Source organism: Dasypus novemcinctus, chromosome 16, assembly GCF_030445035.2.
Source record: "Dasypus novemcinctus isolate mDasNov1 chromosome 16, mDasNov1.1.hap2, whole genome shotgun sequence".
Classification (NCBI taxonomy): Eukaryota; Metazoa; Chordata; class Mammalia; order Cingulata; family Dasypodidae; genus Dasypus; species Dasypus novemcinctus.
The window spans coordinates 93,232,839-93,258,876 of NC_080688.1; the positions used below are offsets into that span (position 1 = coordinate 93,232,839).

At 49.6% G+C, this 26,038-nt stretch overlaps 1 protein-coding gene across 3 annotated transcripts in view; it reads right to left on the bottom strand.

Annotated features, from left to right (window-relative positions):
• ZNF516 (zinc finger protein 516) overlaps positions 1-26,038 on the bottom strand; it is a 124,282-nt gene that overhangs the window by 44,609 nt on the left and 53,635 nt on the right. The window lies entirely within an intron of this gene.

Below are 26,038 nucleotides of genomic sequence, written 5' to 3' on the forward strand. Positions count from 1 at the left end.
AGAGCGCGCGTGCCTGCTCACGCGGGACCCCGAGCAGAGGCCCTGGCCCCTCAACACGGCCCTACACGCAACACGGAAAACAGACCGCCACTTAGCAGGGCTCTGCACGACCTCAGCACGTCACCCGCACTAGAAGCCCCCAAACTGCAGCCAGCGCCGGCGTCCTTCCCAGCGAGGACCTAAAGCATGGCGGGCGCCCCATCTGTCCCCGGCAGGTGCTCCCTGCCCGCCGCCTTCACACACGTGTGTGCCAGGCTCCACCAGGGGCCCTGCAGTCCCTGCAGGCGTTTTAGGGCAGCTGGCCTCTAAGTTGACAATTGGGTGGTCATGGCGTGGCAGGGGAGGTGCTCCTGGCACCGAGGGGTGGACACCAGGGAGGCGTCCAGGCGCCCTAAAACGCACAGGACGGACCCCAAAGCAAAGGTTCACCAGGTCCAGAAGTCCACCGTGCGGAGGCTGGAGGACCCTGGGCTAGTGCGCAGCCCCGGTGACCCGCGCCTGCCGCTGCGCTATCCAGTAGCTCATTTCCAGTACCTGATATCTGCATGTGACAAGAAACCTGGAAAGGTTTACTAATTCAGGCATGGGTGGGGTGCTGGCAACACGGAGATGATGCCAAGGCGGATTCCGAGCACCCACACGCGCAGCACACAATGTGCTGGAATCTGCCAGCACAGCCTCCGTGGGGCTCCCTCCGCAATCCCTCCACTTTACCTCCTGGGCCTCTGATTCTGTCATTTTCTAACAGTGGCTCTGTTCCTAGTAAATTTCAAACCAAAATACCCATCTGTAACCTGGACAAGACCATCACAACCCCCCGGTATTCGTTTAGGGACAGTCACGAGCGCACAGCGGTGCCCGTGCCCTAAGGGCAGAGACCTCCTCGCTGCACTCAGGTTTGAACGGCGGTGCGTCCCACGCTTCATTTGGGGTCAAAAACCTCATCTGCCATCATTCTGAATTCCAGCGGGAACTCTGTGACAGGGCTGATGGACAAGCGGCCCGAGGCCCTCTGGCCCCGAGGCACGAGGCTCGGAGGGGCGGGGCGCCATTTTGAATGGGGACTTCTGTTCCAGTTGGCCAGTGCCAGGCGGCAGCAGCTCGCTTATCTGAGTACCACTCCTAACACCAGAAATCATCCAAGAAGTGTGCTGAAATCTCCTCCCTCCTCAGTCTTCACAGGTCCTCCCTTCGCAGGCCACTACGTCCAGCTGAAGGTGCCCTGGGCTTGAGGCTAACTGATGAGACTCCTCTAGAAGGAGCGGTGAACCGGCCTCTCCCATCGCACGGGGCATCACTGGGCTTAGCACACAACCCAGGACATCTTCAGAGCGCATCGTCACAGAAGTGCGCTGCCAGGTAACAGTTACCTGGTTTTGCACTCCAAAGCTCACAGGGAGCACAATTCCTCTCCTACAGAAACAAAGCCTTAAGGTACCTGCCCATAGCTTCTGTGTCTCGCCCCAGGCTTCCTCTTTCCAAACCAAGCATTCTTGGTTTTAACCTGTCTGCTTAGACCACGTTCTTCAGCCTTTTCAGCAAAATGATTTTTACAGATCCAATGGTGGTAAAAACTCCCAATAGTGAATAAAACTACCCTGTTTTGCACTATTGCAGCAGGGATTTCCAACTGAATCCAGCGATGATCCAGGAATGAAAACAACTCTTATCTTTCTATGAGAAAGGAAGAAACAGAGTGCTAATTCTTTGAGAGGGGTAAGCGACAGCCAAGTCGCCTTATCTTGGGCAGGTTTGCCGCCAGGTGGGCCCTTCTCTCCCCGTCGAACCTGCTATCGTGACGCCCAGGCCAGAGTGGCAGACAGCCCGTCTCCCTCCACTGGAGACAGGCAGTCCCGGCCGGAAGCCAGGTTCACTCACCTACAAGCCGGCTGGGACAGGTTAGTCAACCTCTGAGCCTCGATTTCATCATCTATAAAATGGGGTAATATCCACCTTGTTAGGTGGGTTGAGAAATGCAGCAAGGCATGTAAAATCAGAGGAGTGTCGAGCAAGTGGCTCTTACTATTACAGGAGGGGAGGGGTGAAGATCTCAGCATTTTATGTCACCAACGTTAAGAACTGTACCTTAGCAAGGGTCATGTTCTCAACGGACTCTAGCCAATCCAACCCATCTGTCCTCCCCTTATGTCATCCCGGAGATGCTGCCATTTTCCCCCTTAAATGGTGTTAACTGTTTTATAAGAGAGCATAGATACAGAAAATAACAAAAACCAAAGCACAGTTTAATACACGGCTCTACGGCAAGCACCCTTGAAACCAGTCAGGTCAAGAAACTGCTTTGCCAGGCGCCATGTGGCTCCCCCCGTCAGCGCCCCCTCCCCACAAAGGAGGCTTGAGAGGGACCCCTTCCCGGCATTTCTTCACAGCGCAGCTCCACAGCTCAAAGGCACATCCCTGGGATCCAGTCTAGCCTTGTCCTGAGTCCTTTACCTTTACTAGTGGGTCTTTTAAGTCCCTTTTATCCCTTTTATACAATTTGTTTCCCTTACACTTTGTTTGTGGGAGAACACGGTCCCGTGACCTGAAGACTTCCCCACCCGCTGGAGCCGCTCAGTACAGCGCAACACGTTCTCCCGTCCCTCACGCTGGCACGGCGGCTAGGAAGGGCCAGAGCCCTTTCCCCACGCGTTCACCGGGTGGGGAGAGGTGGGATCTCGTGAAATGACGAGACCCGGCTGCCGTGTTTGGGGGTGGGGGTCGTGAAAGAGGCATCTGTCTCGGGAAGGGGGACAGGACTGTAAGAACAGAAAAGCACTCTGCCTGGTAACACTGTTTTAATCACCTGCAACGAGGAACTCTGTTATTGTTAGAATGCTGAGTATCCGTGTCCAAGGTGGACCAATGGACCCGTCAGGGCTGCCGCCAGGGGTGGGCGAGGCAGCCCAGGGCCACGCCCACTGGTCCCTCCTGTCTGGCGCTGACTCACTTCCTGGGACTCACCAGAAGTCCCAGTAATTCTGTGTGAGGCAAACCACAAATGAAAACTGCAAAAACTGAGAAGAACTGCATCACTCTAACGTACCTCAAAGAGCACACGGTGAGATTTAAATGTTTTGAAAGAACCCCGAACTTGAAAAATGTCTAAAGATGGAAGATGCAAACTTTTCTTTACAACATGTAGGAAGCCGAGGGCTCGCTGCTCTCAACAGTGTTAGAGCCGTCATAAAACCCACAGGGGGTGAGAGGCGGAAGGGAGGAAACTGTAAGGACCTGCTTTTAAATTAAAGTGACCCATGTGAGTATTTTCATTTTGACTTTCTGCTCACTCCTTAATTCATACAAAACAACTCAATTTCCCTTGGCATTTCAATAATGTACTGCTTCAGTGGACATTATTCTTCCCATAAAAGACTCAGTATCAACATTCAGTCATCTATCTCCTCAACACTTTGAAGAAAGTCACCATAAAAGCTGTGACTCGGGAAGTGGACGTAGCTCAATGGACAGGGCGTCCACCTACCATATGGGAAGGTCCAGGGTTCAAACCCAGGGCCTCCTGACCCGTGTGGAGCTGGCCCATGCGCAGTGCTGATGGGCACAAGGAGTGCCGTGCCACACAGGGGTGCCCCTGCATGGGGTGCTCCACGCACAAGGAGTGCACCCGCAAGGAGAGCCACCCTGCATGAAAAAGTGCAGCCAGCCCAGGAATGGTGCCACACATACTGAGAGGTGACGCAGCAAGATGACGCAACAAAAAAGAGATTCCGTTTCCTGGTGCCACCGAGGGTGCAAGCGGACACAGAAGAACACACAGTGAGTGGACACAGAGAGCAGACAATGGGGGGTGGGGGTAGGGGAGAGAATAAATCTTTAAAAAAAAAAAATAGCTATGACTCAAGCCACTGATGACATTGCTGCTAAGTGCAGGACGTATCACCCATTCACAAGCCGTGGCCAAATACTTAAAAAGCTAAGGATGCCCTTTTCTATCTAATCTCGGAAGACAGAAGAAAGCTGTAAAATATTAAATTCATAAAAATTAACATTTCAAGGGAATACAGGAGCAAATGGTTGGATGCTCTGATAAAAACAGAAAAACTCCCACAGCCAGTGTGGAAGAGCTCCAGGAGAACAGATTTCAGGAAATTAAGGTAAAACTTCCCTTATGTGGTTATTCATTCCATTTCCTCTGCATGGGTATGTTCTGGAAATTGACAGCAAGTCTTTTTTTTATGTACATCAGGGATACTAGAGTAGAATTCTTTGATGACCAAATTTTCATCATCAAATTTAATCATGAAAATTTCATGATCAAAATAAATTAAAATGTATATCCTCAAAGTGAATCAAACTTTACTTATAAACCTTGCCTTCAAAATACTTTAGGAAATGCTATACCACTGGCACAATTTGCCAACTGAAATTAAGCAGAAAAAGAGTCTAAGAAGATAACTTTGAAGTTAGCAGTAAACTTTCACTGTGGGGGGGGACCACACAACACAAAGCCGAGGCACGGGAATGTCAGCTAACGAGGCACTACAGGTGCTCAGATGAGCGGGTCAAACTATTTTTCTGGTATGAACAATACCAGAAAAATTACTCCCACCAAATATTGTGCTAAAAATACTGTCCCTGGCCGTCTCAAAGGTATTTCCCGGCGTCTGCCGGATGCTCCACTTCCGTGTCACTGCCCGCCCCTGGAGCGGACCTGGGGACACTGAGAGACCACCCTTCCCGGATGCCCCTGCGGCCAGGGTGCGATGGACCGGGTCCTCAGGAAAGATGCGGAGGAAGCTCTGGGCACAGCTACAGCGGGCGAGGGCTCGGACCACGATCGGTCCATCCTCCGCGGCAGTGACGGCGGTGACAGTGGTGACAGCGGGCCACAGGCTCCCCGAGCCACATCCCCAGCCCCCGTGCCCGGGTTCAAGGGGCTCCTCTGGCAGCGGCGTCCTCGGTGGCTTCCTTCCTCTGGCTCAGGCAGGCCCACGTGGCTCGGCCGCGCCAGGCTCAGGCCGTCCCAGCAGGGCGGGTGTGCGACAGGTGCCCCACGCGCCTGACCACGTGTCTCCCGGGGCCCTGCGTGCAGAGGCCTTCACTCCCCGCACTGAGCCTGATACACGAGGCCGCCTTCCTCCCCGGGGGCAGGGCGGGGTCCTTTCCTTGAATGGGGGGTGTGATGGCTTTGAAAACCTCAAATGGTTTGGCTGCAATGGAAACAGGCTTTTCTCTTGTGAAGCTAATGCTGGAATCCAAAAAGGGAGATCACTCTCTGCAAAAGAGGGGAAATTTTAGACACAGAATTCCTTCCAGGCTTCTTCATCACTCAGTCCTTGTCGTATGTCAATAATACGCAGAAACGTCCCAGAGGCACATCTTGAGATTTTAGGGTACAGCCGGTTAAATGTATCAACGAACAGACGTCAGCACACGCAGCTCTCTCGAGACTGCAGGGCCGCGTGCCCCTTTTTACGTTTCAGGACATGGACGAGAAGAAGGTGGCCCAAGAGAAGAAAAGCGGCAGTTCTGAGAGCGCCTCCTCTCGGCGGTGCTTGCGTTTCCAGGCGCTGCGTTCTTAAGCCAAGTGGAGAGCACGTGGGTCCCCGGATGGGCCTGTCCAGGGAACCTGCCCCGGGTAGGGGACGTCCCGCCCTGCCTGGCCCCACGGAGGGCCCTTCTGAGGCCAGGGGTGCACCCACGGGAGGCCGGGCTTAAACTAGCCATCTCTTGACCAGGCGTTGGTCACCTGGGACCACAGGGACCACAGGCTCGGCGCAGGCGCTGCCACCTGGCACCTCCGAGAGCGGAGCGGCCCCGGGCCACGGCGGCACAGCGACCCTCAGCTGCTCCCACGACGCCCCAGCCGAGGCCGGGCCCGACGGCTCCAGAGGCCCCGCGAGGCCCCCGAGCAGCAGCGCCGGTCTCCGCCTCCGCACGCCTGCCCCGCGCCCTGGTGGGAGGAGGCGCCGCGCCGGGCGCGAGGCGCGCTCGCCATCCCGGGCCTTCATTTTCCCTCCTTGGAATTAAGAAATGGATCCAGAACCCTAAGCCGTCCGTGTCAGCGGTAAAGACGTGGCGTAGTGGCCCTCTGACCACGTCCACGCGCCCCATCGGGCCGCGCGAGAAAACAGCCTCTGCAGTCAGGTCCAGCCCCATGGCGTAAAATGTCCTTTCCAAATACTGAAAAAGCCATTTTCATGGGCAGAGCCTTCGATCAGGCAGTTAAAAGCCGCAGGTCAGCTCGACCTTACGGTCAGAACAGGGTTGCCGAGCCCACCACCGCCCGGACGCACGTGCCCCCCGAGGGGCGCGGGGGCGTTCTGCAGCTGGTGTGATGGCCCCGGCTGAGGGCAGGGCGGCTGGGGACCCCGTGGCAGGCGCGGTGGCGGCCCTCCTCCCCGGACACGCCACAGCCTCCCCGGGGGCGCAGCGCCCGGGACCCGCCACCTGCCTGAGCGCAGGGCCAGCGTCTGGAGTTCATGCACTGAGCACACCAAGGACTCCTCAGCTCTCGCCCCAGGGAGACCCCAGCTCCCTGCTGGGGAAGGAGGAGCCCGAGCACTGGAGGGACACCCCTGAGCGGGAGGGGGCTGCGGGGGCCTGACACTGAGCCGACCGCGGGGCGCAGGGCCTGCGGGGGACCCTCAGCTGTAGCCGCGGGCAACTCGGGCTCTGCTCCTTGACGGCAGAGGTAAGCGTCCCGGGCGCACGTGCCTTTTCTGGCAGGGTGCCTCCAGACCCGTGGGGAGGCCGGGGGGTCCTTCGCCCCCAGTGCTGGTCCGAGGCAGCAGCCCACAGGCTGACTGCTGGCCTGGTGCCCTACAAGGCCACCGCGCTCCGAAAGGCGGCCACAGGCTGGGTGGGGAGGGTGCAGGGCCATCATTCTAAAAGACACAGGCGCGCCAGGGCAGGGACAAGGGTCTCTCTTGGCACCTCACGATCTGGGGAGCGCAGTTCCGGGCACCAACTGCCCCGGTGGGGCCTGCGAGCTTGGGCTCCTGGCCTGGTCTCTTCGGGGGCCACAGAGCCCTGTGCCCCTCTGCTCAAAGGCCCCTTCGCTGTGGCTCTCACCAGGAATGCCCGTGGCCAAGCAAGGTGGCACACCCCGTGGGGACCCCAGCCTGTACTCCGGGGGAGGCGCCTTCCACGCTCACGTCTTCCTTGACACGGGACAGGACACCTGGGAGGGAGGGAGCGCGGAAAGCCAGGCGCCGGGTGAGCCCTGGGCGAGCGCGTCCGAGGCCAGGATCACAGTGCCGTGAGGTGGAATTAGGGCACTCTGTGTCCAGCAGCGAGGGGCTTCCTCAGGCACCCAAGAAAACAGTTTGTGTCTTGGCTACACTCTCACCCTTTGTCGGGTCCCCAGTCGTCCCAACTCTGCCAAAAACAAAGGGTGGTCTCTTTAGCACGTGAAGCAGAGCCTGGTCGAGTTAAACCGATTTCGTGCTTTTCAAGTTACACACGTCTGCCGTGCACATAACACATAAGGTGGATAAGTACCGTGTCCCTAAGTTCTGGACACACTGAATGGAAATACAGGGCATGCCCTCCTCTGCTGGACTGTGAGCTTCACAGCAAGATTTAGTCTCACTCGCTTTTACATCCATGCAACACAATTTCCAAAATAAGGTTTGTCGAATCAACCAACCAATCAATGACTAGAGAACTGACAGCAACCACAAGGACGAGCCATACAACCAATCTCCCTGGTTGCTATTACACAAGATAAAGTGCAAGCTTCTTAAAAAGAAAGAATGTCATGATTACGTTTTCTGATTGCCTTCCTCTCTCCTATTATTTTCCAATATTTTTCTACACAAAGACTAAGTTATTTCTTTTTGCATTTAAATAAAGGAAAAAAGCAGTCTAAGGTCATTGTCTATCCTCACAAATAATCCAGTTCACCAAGGCTCTCCAGAATTTTGATCGCAGAAACTGATTTTATGCCAAGATAGAAAAGGTTTTCTTAATCCCACTTCTGCCATGGGTTAGGTGTGACCAGATAAAACCAACATTGAAAGAGATCTTTTAAAAACCATGTAAGCAAACAATGTCGGTGATAACATAAAAATCTTCACAAAAACCTCAGGAACAAAAATGTTTTGGCACAATTTTTATGTATTTTTATGTATCTGAAACTAATGAACATCTGTTTATTTAAAAGGTTAGTAATATTTACTCAGATTGATACAACATTTAAACATTCTATATAATTGCTGAGTAGCTAAAGGGGTTTTATGTAACTTTTATTTAAAAAAAAAACAAATGAAACATTGAAGTCAAAATAGTAGCTATCAAAGCCACATTATTTTTTCCTTTACTCTGGCCAAATTCACTTTAAAATTTTATTTCTAAGGGAACTTTTAAGACATACATGCACATTTATATTTGTATCTAATTACTTTAAATAAGCTAGATCACACATTATTGTTTGGCTTTCAGTATTACTAACTGATCATTTCTAATCCTACTGTGAAAACAACCCTCTTCATTCAGAAACAAATCCTTTTCCTTTTCCTTGAGGAGTGTACTAGTATGTGCCTAGGTGAGATTTCATTTTTAATCCTATTTTCAAATACTAGCTCCAAATGCATCCTCCCCATTTGGGGAGTTTTTATAAAAAGTACACTCTGCATCCCTAAAATGTAACACAAAGTTTTAAAATTAAGCCATTCACAGGGCAAATACTGTGTGTGTGTGTGTGCGAGCACGCGCACGCGCGCACGCGCCACCTGAAGGCCAAGGGAAGGGCTGCTAGACACGAACAGCGTGGCATACACCAGTGACTTACTAGAAGGCTGAACATATGAGCCACAACCTACTTTTCAAATCTGTGTAATTCATTTACTCTCTGTCAAAGTTTTCTTTTTAGGTTTTTAAATTCTTTTTAGATTTTCTTCACTCAAAGTTTCCCTATTTCATTAGCACTCAAGATTTTTAAAGGACTTTTCTTCTCACCAAATTGGCATACTTAGAATAATTTAATCATGGGAGAAAGAAAATAAGCCAATAAATTCTAAATTTGATATTATGGTCTTAAGTTTCTTAAAATGACAACAAATCATGAGAAGGATGATATAAAAGAGCTAACCACTCACTAGCAAACACATGATGAGTCTGGCTTCCAATTACTTTTCAAAGCAATGAGAGATATTTATGTACACACACATACACAATGGGAAGCAGCAAAGCAACCACGTGACCCACTATGGAAAAAAGTTTAGAGCCAGCTAAGTGGAACTCTTACAGAACAAATGTGAAGAATCTCTACGGCACGAATCTGAAATACAATCATCATCTGAGTTACTTAGCCACGTGATGATCTCCTCACTCCCGCGGCAGCCACAGCAAGCTTGGTTTTGGCTGTGCCGCCCAACTAGCTTTACTAAATGGCAATTTTCCAACCACCAAAAGCACTTTTCTGAGCTATCACCCCATAATATATGTTAATGAATGTATATTTCTCAGTCAAGGACCTAAAAAGAGCAAATAGCCAACTTAAAGTTGAAGCAACGCAGAGGTAGTTTCAGGCAAAAGGTACGATTTCATCTTGTCTTGCTGAGGTTGCTTCTTCAGAGTCTGTGTCTGCAGTTTATGAGGGCAGGGGGACATTCCAGTGAGGACAGCCAGGGGTGCCCTCAGGAAAGCAGTCCACGTTCCGACCCTGAGCTGACCGAACACTACCTGCACAGAGAAGACAACTTCTGCAGAAGGGTGTTGGGAAATTATATGGAACTCATGCTGATCACATAGAGAATTTGGCAGAAAAAGCATTGTAAATATAAGGTCCCTGCACTGAATACAAAGTTCATCTTGAAAGTTCTGAAATTCAAGTTCGGTCAATCCCAGAGGCTCCACTGCTCGGCTCCCACGAGCCCTTGGACGGAGTGCCTCTTCCAAAGTTAGCATGTCTAACAGGTATGGTTTTCAACTGCTGCTTCAGTTTGCCAGTGCATCAATATACTATAAGCAACCTTTTTTAATAACTGGAAATTAAATTCATTATTTATACTAACAGAGTGGATGGTTCTCAACCATATCCTTCCACGATGAATGTACAACGGTTTTCCATCAAAGGTCAACTTCTAACAGCACAATGAACCCGAATCTTAAGGAAAGAAAGTCATGGAAAAGACAAATGTTGACTTAGCAATGGACACCACCATGCAGTGACGTCCTGTGCCCACAATAAAAGCTCCAGTCCCCCGCAGAGCCCTGCCAGCTTTGCAGTGAGAACGACCTAGTGTGCATCACACGCTAGGAGAGACACCCCGCTCCTTCCTCTGTCAGGGAAAGCGGGTCCTGTGTTGTGTGGCCAGAAGACTGGGCTGTGGTAGATGCTTTAAACCTACTGTCCAGTCACAGCATGGCTCACTAGTGACACCAGAGAAGAAGTGTGAGTTATTCAAACATGCTGTTTGTGGGTCTTTTTAGTCAGATATTTAATTTTGTTTCAAATCATAAGGTTAAATCCTACCCATGTCGGATCAGAAAACTGCAATTTGGATTCTTCTGGAAGCCTCAAGAAACAGTAACCAACAGTTCCTAGAGAACTTACTGTTCAGACTTCACCTGAAGCGCCTCTTAGTCAGTTAGGCCCATACTGCCCACACACTCGAGCCTCTGCACTGCTTGTCATTAAGGCATGAAGTCTCATGTAAAGCAAAGCTCCAAGAGAATCCTTCATTGGCAATAATTTTTTTAAGTACCCATTAATCTCCTTCCTAAATACCACTCCTTTCTCGGGTGATTCTAGATTTAGGAACATATATTCTCTTCATGTCTCTACTCTCCCTCCTCCAAATTAAAAGAAGGAAGGGGGTCGTTTATCTCAAATTACAGCTGTTAGTTAATGAGCACACAAAGATGAAAGAAAACGAATGCAAAAATATTTCACCACTCTCATGCTTGGCAAACATAGCCACAAAATCCTCCATAAACTTAAGAGAATCTCGGGTCAGGATGAGCTGGGATACTCAGAAAGGAACAGATTTTTGCAGTGCTTCTCAGCTTGCAACCATTTGATGGCTGCTGTAAAGTTTTGAAATGAAACTTGGCAAATGGTTTCAGAGAGCTGCCTTTGAACTCTGAATGTTTCGCTTCTCCAAAAGCTACTGAATGGTTCTTCAAAGCAGAATTTCTGCCTGTCCCAGGCCAGGGTACAGACTGGGGAGCACAATTTGAGCCTTAAATGCTTTACTCCACATTCTTCCCAGCTCTTTCAACATTTTATTAACCCATGAAAATGTGGACACCAAGGCTAGAACAACTCCAGGAATCTCAACTTTTAAAATCTGAACACTCCTCTTCCTTCACCCAGTTTGACCACGTTAATGACCTTTTTTTTTTTCTTTACCAAAAGGAAACAATATATGAAAAAGAAAAAAAAAAGCATCAATTCTCCAGCCACATTTTGTAAAATATTTAAATAGATGCATAATCCAAGGACAATTAGGTTTCTACTTTAGCATATTACATTAAAAAATCCTCAATAAATACCTAGTTCAGAATTTACTTCTGATGTTTCTTTGATACTTTTAAAGCTGAAAAGTAATAAAACTTGAAAGGATTTTTTTCTCCCTTTTTGGATGCAATGAATTATACTAACTTGGTAGTTTTTTCAATTAGAGAAAATACTACACTAAAGATTTTTCTTACTTTTCATTTAAAAAAATGCATAGTTTCCTCTGTGGAATTACTGCTGTCATCACTATGAATTTCAGAAAGCCCTAAGTGGCTTTCCTCCAAGAAGAGAGATTTAAATATTTGAAAGGCAAAAGAGTGGTCACCTAGTAAATGTACAAAACCACAATATTGCTAGTTATCAAGTTGCAAAGGTTTCTCAGCCTAGTGGACAAATACAATTCTGACTTCTTTTTCTAATTAAATTCTAAATGGTTGGCAAAACAAAGGTGTCATTAAAATAAAGTGCTCTTTTAATTTCCATCTCCCAGTGCTTTCTGTAGTCTCCACACACAGTTTTATTCCTAGGCACCCACGTCCTTCGCCACCAGGAACACACACTGTGCTGGACTCATGCAAACCCCCTACCGAAGGAAACTGACTGAAGATGGGGGTGAGGAGGGCTGGGTTCCTTGGCTAGCCCGAACGCTGACAAAGGATCTAGCCTTAAAATATACTGTGAATTTCTTTTTGAAGCCCAAATTGAATAAAAATGTTAGAACAAGTTAGTAGGTGAAAATAAGAAAAAAGCTTCCCTACTCAATATAACTATAGAAACGACAGAACAAACACGGCGATGGCTCCTAAGCTGGGTTAAAGGGCATCTCAACAGAGAGACGCACCTGACCCACACCACGGAGAGAGCTCCCCTGCCACGGCCATCCGTGCAAGCACTAATAAATAATAATAATAAAAAGCAGATCTGAGTGACAGTCCCAGAATCTGGTCACTCCCAAAGGGACATAAACAGAAGAGAACAAAGAGACAGGAGACTTGGGTGTGGCAATTCTGAAATCGACTTGAGCCCGTGGGCACTGATGATTTCTAAAGCTACCTTTTCCTGGATACAGGTGTATCTGAAACAATCATCTTATGACTATTACCTACACTTTGCAGTTGAATACGGACTCCCAAATGGAGGAAATGAAGGTGACCCAGAAGGACATTCTCCTGAGCGTGGGCCGCCACGTCCTGGACACAGAAGTGAAAGCAGCAGTGCTGCCCTGAGAAGGCGGGCTGGGGCGACCAGCCTTCCCCAAGCCAGATGGAGGACTCAGAGACGAAAGTTCAAGCAACAGGTAAGGGACAAGCATGACGGCAGAACTGAAAGACGTGGAGGCACGTCTAGGTTATACGCGCAGTGGAACTCCAGGGTTACGGGCAGGCAGAGAACTGCGGAGATCCAGAGAGCAGCATTCTCGTGTAGAGAGAAGGGGTCGGGCCGACTCGAGGGTGGGCATGAGGGGAGGCACTGCCTCCAGTTCTTCAGGGACAGGACATTGAGAGGTTAGAGATGAGGGAGAGCTCAGATTACAGAATATGGCAAGCTAGGAAAAACGGTTACGAAAAGCCATCGGAATGAATTCTCCTCTGTGCACATCTTTAAGTGTAGATAATTCGTTCTGGTAATTGCTTCACTGAGTTTTACCTAATGAGAGAAGACAAAATGTCCTCTCAATATTGTATTTAGTTCTATAACTCTAAATATTTAATCATCTCACCACCTAGTGACTACAGGGGAAACCCTCTGCTGTTAACATCTTCACTAAATTTTTTAAACTGAAACAAGATGAGGTTTCAGGGTTCTAGATGCCTATCTCCAAAAAGAGAACAGCAGCAGTTTTTTAACAAGCTGGTCAAGGAAAAGTCAAATGGTCAAATTTGGGGGTTCATGAAGTTCCTCTGGGAAAAGAGAAAGTCCTCACATTTTTCCATTAATACTTTACTTACCTGGCAGCCCCGTGCCTCCAACATCATTTAAGCTGTAAGACACAGGACACGTGCCATTAGGAGATAAGGCTCACCTCTGCAAGGCTCACCTCTGAAAAGCGTTCAGGTGCAGTGAGACTCTTCAGCTGACTCAGGAAGGCCTTATCTCAAAGTAACACCAGGTTTCAGAGACTCTTCTATTTCCAGTAGAGGCCAATCTTTCAAGTAAATTCAAAATCTGTTTGCATATTCCACAAGACTAAAGAGTGGGAGAAGCCTACTCGTTCTTAGGACATTTTAATTTGCTCTGTGGGCTCAGCAACTAATTCACCAGTTCAACAGTTCAAACACGGGAAAAGAATTCCCGAGAGAATGGTGACTGGCCACTCAATTCTTTTTTCGCACATACGTAGTATTTTTTTAACCAAGACTAAATAAGAATAGATTAAACAAAGCAAAATCAGTATAGAACCAGAAGAAATATATCCACTGAAGACCACGCAGACAGACTCCCTACTCTGCCTGGGCCGGGGACAACTAGTCCTGGACTCTGGGTCACGCTTCTGTGTGGACATCACCCACAGCAGGCCACATGCATCCACACTCACAGCTGTCTACGTCCAACGTATGATCGCAAGGGTTCTTGCATCTTCTTTGATTTGAATTAAGGAGACGGGCCCATAGGAGGACAAAGGCGATTTTCTGTATCAACTCCTGACCTCCCAGTGCATTTTGTTAGGCACACACCAGCCAAGGACTGGGTGCGTTTCACAAAGCGAGGGCAAAGGCTTTGGGCTCCATGCAGTTCTGGGGAGGCTTTCCACAGGTCTGGGGGTCGGCTCCCCACAACGGGGCAACACCCCACGTGAGAGAAACGAGAAGAGGGCAACCTGCAGAGCTGGCCTCGGGCCGGCCATGCGCACTTCTGAACATTTCTGCCCTGGGCGCTGGCCGGCGTGCCCGTAAGGCGATCACTGACACATTGTTCTCTAGTCCACGTTCTTTCATTATGCATATTGCAGTCAAATATGTTAGATCATCCTAATTCAAGGAACTTTCGAGAACTGTGTTAGAAAATGCCACGTTTTTTTTTTTCAAGCACACAGACTGAAGGTGAGTTTTGTTTTCTTTTGAGTCTTTTATTCCACAGGCAAGGCTCTGTGCCTCCAAAGAACTAACCATGCGCTTGCCACCTTAACAAGCATAAACCGGAAAGCAAGCAAACGCCACCGGAAGGCTCTCCCCTTCTCTTCCTCAGCTAACTTTTTTTTTTCAAACATTCACTGCTATGAGGTAACTAAATTCCCCAGGCTAGTAATAAACAAAAAGAGAGCTACTAAACAGGCTTTAATAAGCCAACTCATAGGCTAAGAAACAAGACCAGACATCTCTTGCATGAATTAAAATATCAGCCTACCAGAAAAGACCTACACACAAGAGATGCTCATTCTAGGGTGCCAGATAAACTTGCACGCAGATGGAGGCACAGGACAGCCGGTTAATCTGCATGTCAGAGAAACATCAATCATTTTTTGCCTAAGTATGCTCCAAACATTTATGGGATATGTTTATCCTAAAAAAATATTCACTGTTTTTCTGATGCCAACATTGAACGGGTTGCCCTGCATTTTCATTTACTAAATCTGGCAGATCTTAACTAGTTCTCATCTAAAACAAACACATTATTTGAATAAATTACTTCAAAGGATTGTGTGGATTAGACAATCCAAAATAGTAAACACACAAGCATTACATATAAAGAAGAAAATTATTTTTCATCTCCATATAGCATCAACTGAGAGGAGTGGAATATGTCAGTGGAAAATGGGAAACAGCTAGAAGCAGCAGCTCATAGGGCCTTCAAGAGACCCCAACCACAAGGGCCCTTAAAACTCCTTCTGAGCTGGGGTGGGGTCTCGCAGAACCTGTTTCCTTAACAAGGGTCAGGATACCTGCTCCTTCCCTGCAAGCATTTGTTTCTATGCCATGCACATCTCTCACCTCCTAGCAGTCAAGATATACCGAGGCTGGCTGTATGCATTTAACAATTACTTTGCTTAAAACAAATTTGCTTTGGGAAACATCCATGAGAAAACATCTCAGCCCCTTTACTATTGTGCCCCACCCCCACACAAAGTAACAAAAAATACTGAAATTACCAATCTCCAGCTATCACATGTAACTCTCTTTTTCAGGGGGAATGTGCTCAGGTGCTCCAAGCTCCCACTTGAAATGAGGCATCATACCTAGCGAAGCTGCTGCCACCCCCTTTTAGGACACCCCCACCCCCACCCAAGCCCGTGCTTGAGTTCCTGCTGTGGAGGGTAAGGGGCTGTACAGGGAAGGGCAGGGGCGGCGAGCGCGCCTGGAATGGGAGAACAGGCACAACTCTAGGCAGCAGGGAGCACACTGCGGCCTCTCTCTTTCTGGGCCTTCTTTCCTTCCTAAAAGGTGTCACCACCTGCTTTCAGGTGCCTTCCTGGGGCAGTCCTAGGAAAGGGTTCACGCTTAAGCCTCACATTCCCCTTCTGCACTAAACAGAATCCAATCGCACTTACCCTCCTCGGGGTGTCACCGAGGTTTCATGAAACAGAGGTCAAGTGTCCACACAGGGAAATCCAGGATAGGATGAGGCAAATATTTCAACCCCGTAGAAAAGACTACTGAATCAGTTATGCTGGGAAAACGGGACGTCAATATGGAAAAATTTTTAAACACCTCACAGAACAGATAAAAGCTCCACCTGGATTGAAGCAATGTGGAATAAAGTAAATGTAAAACAGCAAATCAGGTCAATGCAATGAAAACATTTCATGGCAGGATAGGGAATGTCTAAGTTGTGCAGAAAATCCAGAAAACATAAAGGTAAAAAATTGGCAAATCTGACATTTTATAACTTCTACAAAAAAAGACTGTAAATAAAGTAAAATATCAAGAGAGAAACTAGGAGAAGTATTTGAAAAATAGATAAACAGGGAAGCGGCTGTGGCTCAATTGATTGGGCTCCCATCTACCATATGGAGGGCCTCCTTGTGAAGGCAGGCTGGCCTGCGCCCGCGGAGAGCTGGTGAAGCAAGATGATGCAACAAAGGGAAACAAGCAGGCACAGAAGAATGCACAGTGAATGGACACGGAGAGCAGAGAGCAAGCAAGCCACGGTGGGGAGGGGGGGATAAATAAATAATAAATCTTTTTAATATATATATATATGGAAAGACTGGAGATTGGTAGACTTAATATACAAAGAGCTCCTAAAAATTAATAAGAAAAGAACAAACACCACATTAGAAAAATATGCTTGGTAAATCACAGAATAAATACAAATGGGCAGTACACATGAAAATACACTATACCATTTTTCTGCTTTCAGATAGGCAAACTTTAAAAAATTTATAATATCCAAAATTAAGGAGGGCAGGGGAAAATGGACACACCCATAAGCTGTGGTAGATCTGAAAATTACGACCTATTTGGCAGTACTATCAAAACGTAAATGGGCATACCCCTCAATCTAGCAACGGCAGGTAAAGAAATCGCTCATGAAATACCCCTCAGTGTTCCCAGCATGCTCGCGACCGCGCTGCACGGAAAGAAAAGGGGGCGGCAGCTTCAGTATCTATCAAAAGGCAAATGAATTATGATATTATAAAGAACAATTAACTACACACTTCCAAAGAGTGAGGTGGAGGCACACCTACTGACAAGGAAAGATTTCCAAGACACGCTGCTAGTGCAAAAAGCAAACTGTGGAACAAAACAAACAGTAATCGATGTGTATGTATACACACACACACACATAGACTTACATATGTGAGTGCATTTTAGAGAGCTAGGAGGGAGGGTACAAACAGCACTGGTGAGGAGGCGAGGGAGGGAGAGGACTCTATAATTTGAAGTGCTCACAATTAGCAGGTGTCCACGGAACACCTGAACATTTTCTGGGGCTGGCTCGATTTCTAAGGTCTGCAGCCCGCGCCGGGCCCACCTCCCTCGGGGCAGCTGCTGCTGCTTCTGGGTCTGCACCCGTCGGTGGGGGCCAAGGGGGCAGAGAGGAGCCCCAGAGGCCACGGGGCTGGGCCCTGCTGGGAAGGGTGGCCTTGGCAGCCTTGGTCCCCCGCAGGTGCTGGGGCAGGAGGGCTGGCTGTGGGCACCCCGACCTCGGCGGGGAGACGCCCCCCGCAGAGCACCGGGAAGAGCCAGGAGAGCGCAATTCCCCCACGCCCGGAGAGGCCGACAGGGGACCCCGGAGGAGGCGGGCAGCGGGACGAGGTGCTCTGCGCAGGCCAAGGTAGGTCCAGGGCTCGGCCCACGACCTCTGAGCGGTGGGAAGGTGGTGGGCACAGGCACAGCCCGAGGCCGGCCCTCCAACGGACCCGTGTCAGTCCTTGTCCTGGAGAGGTCCTGGGAGCTTGCGGCAGTCCAAGTTTTCCTGCTCCCCTTTGCCCATTCCAAAGGGAAGATGTGAGGGGAATTGCGGAGGGGGAGAAAGGACGAGCGAAGACGGCAACAATGGCAGGTGTGGATACCAGCAATGCTGGAAAGACCAGCCCCCCCCCCTCTCCAGAAAAGACCAGCCCCCTTCTTCTCTCCAGAAAAGACCAGCCCCCTTCTCTCCAGAAAAGATCAGCCCCCCTTCTCCTCTCCAGAAAAGACCAGGTCACCCATCTCTCCAGAAGAGACCAACTCCCTGCTTCTCCTCTCCAGAAGAGACCAGCCCCCCTTCTCCTCTCCAGAAAAGGCCAGCTCCCCGCTTCTCTCCAGGAAAGACCAGCCCCCCTTCTCTCCAGAAATGACCAGACCCCCTATTTGTCTCCAGTAAAGACCAGTCCCCCTCTCCTCTCCAGAAAAGACCAACTCGCCTGTCTCCTCTCCAGAAAGAACAGCTCCCCTACTTGTCTCCACACGTGCCAGGCTCAGCTCCCTGGAGGGGGCACAGCTCTTATCCTTCTGCAAACAGCAACATCCCTGCAATGATCTTAATTCACAGAAAAAGAGCTGACCCAGAATGGAAAATAAATGTAAAGAACCATGGATATTTAAAAGGTATCAAACGATCTAATGTCTGGCAGGTGCTGCTCAGCTATTAAGGCACAACCAACTTAATCTACTCCTAAACTTTCAAGCACGGTGCCCTTTTGTCATTCGGTTTTTCAAACAAGATCAAGACTCTCTTTCTAAGTGGTCTGTAGAGTTATCTTTCTGGCGTAGTTTTTACCCTCTGAAATTGCAGGGGTTCTTTTTTTTGTTGATAAAACATACAATCTGTCCACAACCATCATGTTCAGAGTTTCCAAAATTTTTCCAAATCTAAATCTATACTTTGCAATTCCTTTCTTCACACCTGAGATTCAGCAACTTTGTAAGTCATTGTCAGGGTGACACATTTAACTGCATTTCAAGGCCATTACTGGTTCTTCGCTAGCAGTCAAGGAGGTTTGCAAATGGGACATGAACAGACATTTGCACACCAAGGCTCACAGCAGCAGTATTCACAATTGCTAAAACACGGAAACACCTCAAGTATCCGTCAACTGATGCATGGCTAAATGAAATGTGTTATAGGCTTATGACGGAATACTATTCAGCTGTAAGAAGAAATGAAATCAGGACGCACATGACAACACAGATGAACCCTGAAGACATTATGTTAAGTGAAATAAGTCAGGCACAAAATGACAAATATCAAATGATCTCACTAATGTGAACTAAAATGAGTAAACTCATGGAGATAAACCAAAGTACAGGTTACTAGGAAGTTAAATGTGGGTAGAAAATGGGAGCTGATACTTAATGTATGTAGGATTTTTAATAGGGTTTATTGTAAATGTGTAGAAATGAATACAGTTGATGGTAATAAATCATATAACTAACTGATTTATAAGTATGACTGTGTCTGAAAGAGGTAGCTGTGGTTGTAATGTTTTAAATGAAAGAAAGCTAGAGCATAATCTAGGGACCGTATAACAGTAATTTGGGTGGGAGATGAAGATTGCAGTTAATAGCATATGAATGTTCTTTATAAAGTGTTAAGCATATGGTGACACATGGGAAAATTACAACTAATGTAACATATGGATTACAGTTAACACTAATATTGTAATATTTTGCAGCAATGGCAAAGAAGATATATCAATTCTAAGGGACAGCAATAAGGGGTTGAAGGAGGTATAGTGTTTTTTTTTCTTTTACAGTGATGAAAACGTTCTAACATTGAGGTGATGACAGCACAACTCTGATGAAATGAGAGCCAATGAGTGTGCACTTGGAAGGGACTGTACAAAGCATGGGATTGCAGAACCGTGAATCCATCGGAAGGCTAAGTGAACAAATACGAGAACATTCCCTTACCAACTACAACAAATACATAATACTAATACAGGGTGCCATTAACCGGGTGGATTGGGGGTAAAATACACCAAAGTTAAGATATGGGCTATGGCTAGGAGCAATGATTTGACAATGCTCTTTCATAGTTTGCAACAAATGTTTCACAACAAGGCAAGGTGTTGGTGGTGGGGTGATGTATGGAGCCCTGCATGATGATATACATTTGTTTTGTAAGTTCAAAACTTATACTATATACTCACTGTTTATGTGTGTTCACATATGAATGATAAACTTCAATTTTTTTAAAAGTTAAAAAAGGAGAAGCAGACTTGGCCCAGTGGATAGGGTGTCTGCCTACCACATGGGAGGGCCTCGGTTCAAACACCGGGCCTCCTTGACCCGTGTGGAGCTGGCCCATGCGCAGTGCTGGTGCGAGCAAGGAGTGCCCTGCCACGCAGGGGTGTCCTCCGCTTAGGGGAGCCTCACGCGCAAGGAGTGTGCCCCGTAAGGAGAGCCGCCCAGTGTGAAAGAAAGTGTAGCCTGCCCAGGAATGGCGCCGCACACACGGAGAGCTGACACAGCAAGATGACACAACAACAACAACAACAAAAGAAACACAGATTCCCGTGCCACTGACAACAACAGAAGCGGACACAGAAGAACACACAGCAAATGGACACAGAGAACAGACAACTTGGGGGGGGTGAAGGGAAGAGAAATAAATAAAATCTTAAAAAAATAAAAGTTAAAAAAGATTTGCAACAAAAAGTCTTTTAAGGACTTTGTACCTTATTTTCATCCTCAGAGTCTGTGCTACCGTATTTCATCAGTTTTGAAAACACAATGCTCAATAGGTCTTAAAAATAAAGACTTGCCATTTACCTGCTACCACTTTCTCATCTAACAGCAAAGTAACCTCTATAAATCATCTCATTAATCATTCAGTCATCAACTTCTTAGAATAAGTAGTAACATTACAGCTTACTTTTAAATAAGGGAAATGGTAACTAGAAGCCCTCCTGGAAACCTATCATTTCAATGTCAAAATGACGTTCTCACCAGTTCCACCCAATTAACCCACCGTTCAGATAATGCTCCCGCCGGAGCCGATCACCGAGCCCTCCACGCAGGCTCAGGCTGCTCTGTGGGAAGGGGCTGCCTTCCCCCGCAGGCTGGAGACCCCAGGCCCAGCATGAACGGACCTGCCCGTTAGATGACCGCCTCATCAGGCAGCCCTGCCGAGTTATCATGGCCAACGACACATTCCAATCACAGGTTACGGAATGAAGAGAGGAATCACAGCAAATTTGGAATAGTTTATTCACAGCGCCGAAAGTAATTATTCTGGAATTTGAAGAAGGAACATAAGACTCAGATCTGGCACATTTTTACTGGGGCATATTTGGCAGCTCAGCCCAAATGTCTTACTAATCTACGAAAATACCGCTTTCAGATGACTGACCTCCTCTGTCAATAAAGCAGGCGGTGAGGCGTCCTGTAAGTGGATATGACCACATCAACTCCAACGCGGAAACAGGTGAAATTCCACTAATGCAACTGCTACTTCCTAACCTCTCCTTCGGAGAGGAATATCCCTAGCTTTCTGTAATTCCAGGAAAATATAAATCTGTTCTAATATGCAAAAGTGCATGCAAATTGCAGGTGCAAGCACTGGGAGCCCTCCTAAAAACGGACCTTGGATGAGGCCCTGCATCCAGGAAGGTAGCTAAGAAACACCGAAATGAAAACACTCAACTCAGCAATGAAAAAAGCAAGAGCTCGTTCCAGAGCAAGGAGCACGACAAAAACACTCATCAGACCTAACAAGCGCTTGAAAAAGCAAGTCCAACCTATTACTCAGGGCCCCCACTAAGAAAAGGCAGAGCAAGAACGAGGCACATCAAGAGCACGGCGCGGGGTCCCTGAGGAGACCTGGCCGTCCTGGGCACGATGGGGTCAGCAGGGAGCGTGCTTCAGACCGCAGGCCCCTGGCAAGCAGGCCGGGCGGGAGCGGCCTCGGGAGCAGCCTGAGGCCCCGTTCCCACGCCCGCTGCCCCGGGCTTAGGGCAGGCGTCCCCCTGGCGGCAGCAGCCGCTGAGTGCTGCTGGGGGCTCGAGGCTGGGGTGGGGTGGGTGGCCCTCTCGCCCGCCGCCGGGCACCCCGTCTGATCTCACCGCGGAGCCGAGCCTGCTCTCCCCCAGCCTCCGCTCGTGGTGACCGCTCGGCCCTCCCAGGTCACCCCCCCCAGGGGGCTGAGGCAGGCTCTGGTCCGAGCCGTGAGCATCCTTGGTGGGGTCTGCTGGCTCCTGTGGGCCAGCTCCCCATTAGACTGGCCCCCCACCCCACCCACTCCCTGGGTCCCCCACAGCCTCTGGCTCCCCTCGGAGAAAGAGGTGAAGTGACCAGGCCGAAAGCATGTCCTTCTGCGAGGCCGGCCGTCTGAGTGGACCACATGCTGCCGAGTGCTCTAAATCGTGTCAGGTTAGAAACCACCACGTTACCCATTTCTGTTGATAAAAAAGGCACCAGGGACCCACAGCTTGTGGAGGACCCAAAGGGGGAGACATACCACCTCCCAGAACAAAGACTCAAAACTCACCAACAATGTAACAAATCCACACACCTCCCAAAAGGCCACGATGCTAGGTTACACTCACGTGGTGCTTAACGCTTGCGGCCGGAGCACGAACAGCCACGTTAAATACCATCGGAGGAGCCGCTGCAGCTACCTTGTTAACCACCTGTCATCACCAGGTAATACGGTGTCTAGACATCCACAGAGAAATGACCACTGGGTTTTTCAGCTACCCCTGGGCAAGAGGTACCCCTACAAAACATTCCCCAACTCCGTTCTTTCTCAAGTCTGAAGATGGAGCTAATGCAAAGCTGAGCCGTCGCCCCTTCCCCAGGTCAGGAAGACAAGAAGTCGCGGCCCTGCCTTCAAGGGGGCTCAGGTCATCTGAGGATGAAACCCACGGGGCAGGCACGGCAAGCATGGACCGAGGACACACCTGCAGCTGGAGAGAGGCGCCGCGTGCCCGGAGGCAAGGCGGCACGCCGGAAGGGCCGCAGGGAGCACCCTGCGCTAGGGCTTGCTGTTGAGACTCATTTCTGACACAGGCAGGTGGTAGGTAAACACATTCCCTCACACCTGCCATGCCCACAGCGCAGCACAAAAGCCGACCAAAGGGTGTGGGGTTGTCCACTAGGCCACCGACGTGTGCTGTCAACTGAGGAAACATGAGAGCAACCACCCGTCGCCACGAGGGGACAGGCACCCAGATTCAGGGGAGGTGGCAGTTTGGAAGAGGTTTTAATTTCCCTCAATTTTCCATTTCAGGGCCAGATAGCTGGATAACGGTCTGGAAGCAGGACGATGGCAAATCCAGCTGCTGCAGTTTGTCAGTCGTAAGAGCCTAGCTGAGCTGATGTACGTACACACTGGCAATCTGTGTAAATGCCCAAGGGGCTGGGGAGACGGGTCTGGAGTTCATTTGCCACGCAGTCTTTTGGAGAGCAAGAAGGGCAGGCTTTGTTCGGGTGGGAGAGACTGAGGAGAGAATGTGGGCGACGAGTAATGACAACAGGGGAGAGGAGGGAGTGGGGACCGTGAATGAGAGCACAACAGGTCAGCAGAATTCCCGGCTCGCCAAGGACAGCTCATGGCATGGGTGGCCCAGTGAGGCCAAACCTGAGGCGAGAGAGGTGAGATGAGCACGAGCTTTAATTTTGGAGACCCTGTGGATTTACTGACATGGGTCTCACAGGTCCTTAATATGGTAAAATTAGTATTACAATCATGAGGGGGGCATAAATTAAATGACAAATGTACAGGTATCATCAAGCAAGGCTGGTCACAGGGCAAGCAGATCTTTCCATTTCAAATAGGAAGTAACAAGTCATGAGTTTCAAGTGTGAGTTGGAGAATACTAAGAGTTCCATTTCTTAATGACAAATAGCAAAGGTCACACTTAAGCCACAAGGAAGGGGTCCCAAATCGTCACCAGCAGGGCCCCATATTGCAGCTAGGAAACACTAACTCTAACAGGGAAAAGAGAACTGAAATAGCAAAGAATTGAAGGTGTGGTGCAAAGACTGAAAAAGTTGAGAAACTGTTATGTCAAATAAGAATCTATAACCACAGTACACCCATTTTCATTGGAATCCAGAAATATCATTAAGTTGCACTCACTCAAGGTTCACCACAACAGCTACGTAGCAGAAAGGAACAGCGCGTGCTGCTGAGCGCAGGCTCCTGCACTGTGGCAGAACCGCTGGCTCTTTCCGCCCAGGACACCGGCAGGTGCACGGTCGGCCCAGAAGGGCTCTTGGAGCACGTGTGGGTCTGCTCCTCGGCCCCGCAATTCCTAGGCTGGGAACTGGAAGTGGGGCTCCAGTTCTGGCTCCAACTCTGAACCAACAAGAACGGCTGTGTTTACAGCAGTCCACAGCATGCCTGGGCCACACAGGAAACTGCGGGACAACCGCCTGCCATTCTGGAATCGAGAATCTAGAGATTCACGGAGGCTAGAGAACCTCCTTAAGGCCACGCCACGACGCAGTGGCAAAAGTGGAATTAAAAGGCAGGTTTCTGAGTCTGAACTCGTGCACGCCACCGTACCAGGCCATCCTTCAGAGAAATAAAAACATATGGCTTTTGGTAAATTCTAAGACTTCCCTACACTAAGACAGGGGGACATGGCATCTCTCGGGTCCCTTCCAGCTCAACGATCCTGGTTCTGCCTTGTGTTGAAGAGAAAGAGGGAAGGAAGATAAAAAGCATTCAAACTTGCCTAGAAAACTAAAGCATTTGCACTGTGCTTGTTTTACAATACTGACTGTGCATATATCCCTTGAGTTTCCCAGGTCTAATCTCTAGGGTCAAGTGTCATCCACGGTGTAACATGCTCACGCTGTCAGGTCAGGGACCGTGGCACTGCGTTCAGGCAAATACTAGCATGCACGCCACGCACAGACTATCGCTGTCTAAAGAACCAGAGTACAGTAAAACACACTTCTAGAACCCTAATCGCGCCATGCCCTCCTCCTTCGATAACTGAGAGCAAGCCCGGCTTTGGCGGTGCCTCCAGGCAAGCCTGGGAACAATCTCATCCAGCCTGGACCGCAGGAGCAACGAGGAAGGGCGACGCCTGGTTGCTGGACACTGACCAACCAGGCGCTCTGCACAGGACGGCCCAGCACCTTTCCGTGCAGTTCATAACCAACTCTGCCACGTTTATACTCGATATAAATTTAAGACGACCGTTTTCACCTCTTATTCACAACAGTGAATTAATTCCTCCGAATCCAGCACAGCGTGACCCCGCGCTTTTCCTGGCCGCCCGCTCTGCTTCCCGGAGCCTGCAGTCCAGCTCGCGTGCCGGCCTTCACCCCGCGCCTACCTGCTCCTCCAGCCCGCGTGCTGCCGTCGGTGGCCCCGCGCGCCTTTCGCCTCAGTGGCCTGGGTGCTGCTCTCGAGACGCCCTCCTGCTCCTGCGTCTCTGCTTCAGGAGACAAAGCGCCTCAGCGCTGTGGCCCTGACACCCGCCGCGGACGTGAGCGGGTGCCGGCGCTCAAGCTGCTGGTGGGCGCTTGTTAGGTGCCCTCCAGGCTGGCGGGGGGCCCAGGCCCGGGGCAGACCACGACCGATGCTTCTCGGCCCCCAGGAGCGCAGGCTTGCCTTCCGCTCGTGCCCCTCGGCGAGCTGGAACGGGCCCTGCTCGCCCCACCTCCCGGGCCGCGGGGTGCCGGCTGTTTGCGCTGCACCCCCCAGTTAAACTGCCATCTTGTGACTGCGGGTGGGCACTCTAAACAGCCCCTGGCTCCTTCTGTGCATCCCCACTCCTTGGCACGCAGCCTCGTTTCCAGCCCCCTCCGTGGACCCGGCTGGCAGCTTCCGGGCAGCAGCAACTCCCCCGACCACTGGCCGTGCCTGGCCAGGATGCCTCCCTCAGAGTCAGAGACCCCAACTGCCCACCCGGGGGGGCTGCAGTCCCTGACGGCCTCTTAAGGGGAGTTGTAGCATCTTCTGACCCAAAGCACGACGGGGAGAACGCACTCTGTGCGTGCAGCTTCTGCTAGGAACTGAGCCACCTGCTAACAAGTCTTCTCAGGCAAAAGCTCTGCAAAGACCCCTCCCCACTCACCCCCACATGCCATTCTTATTCTTGTAAGAGCTGCTTCAGTGGGTGGACGTGGAAACACACCTCCCCCCCTGAGCTGCTCAAAAGACCCTGCTCCCCAAAAGGGCAACAGGCTTTTTAGCCTTTTGCTTGGTGGCAGCTGTCCTGCAAGCCTCATCTCCCAGTGTGTTCAATCGACCAGGCCCAAAGCATGTGCTCAGCTAAATCATTTATAG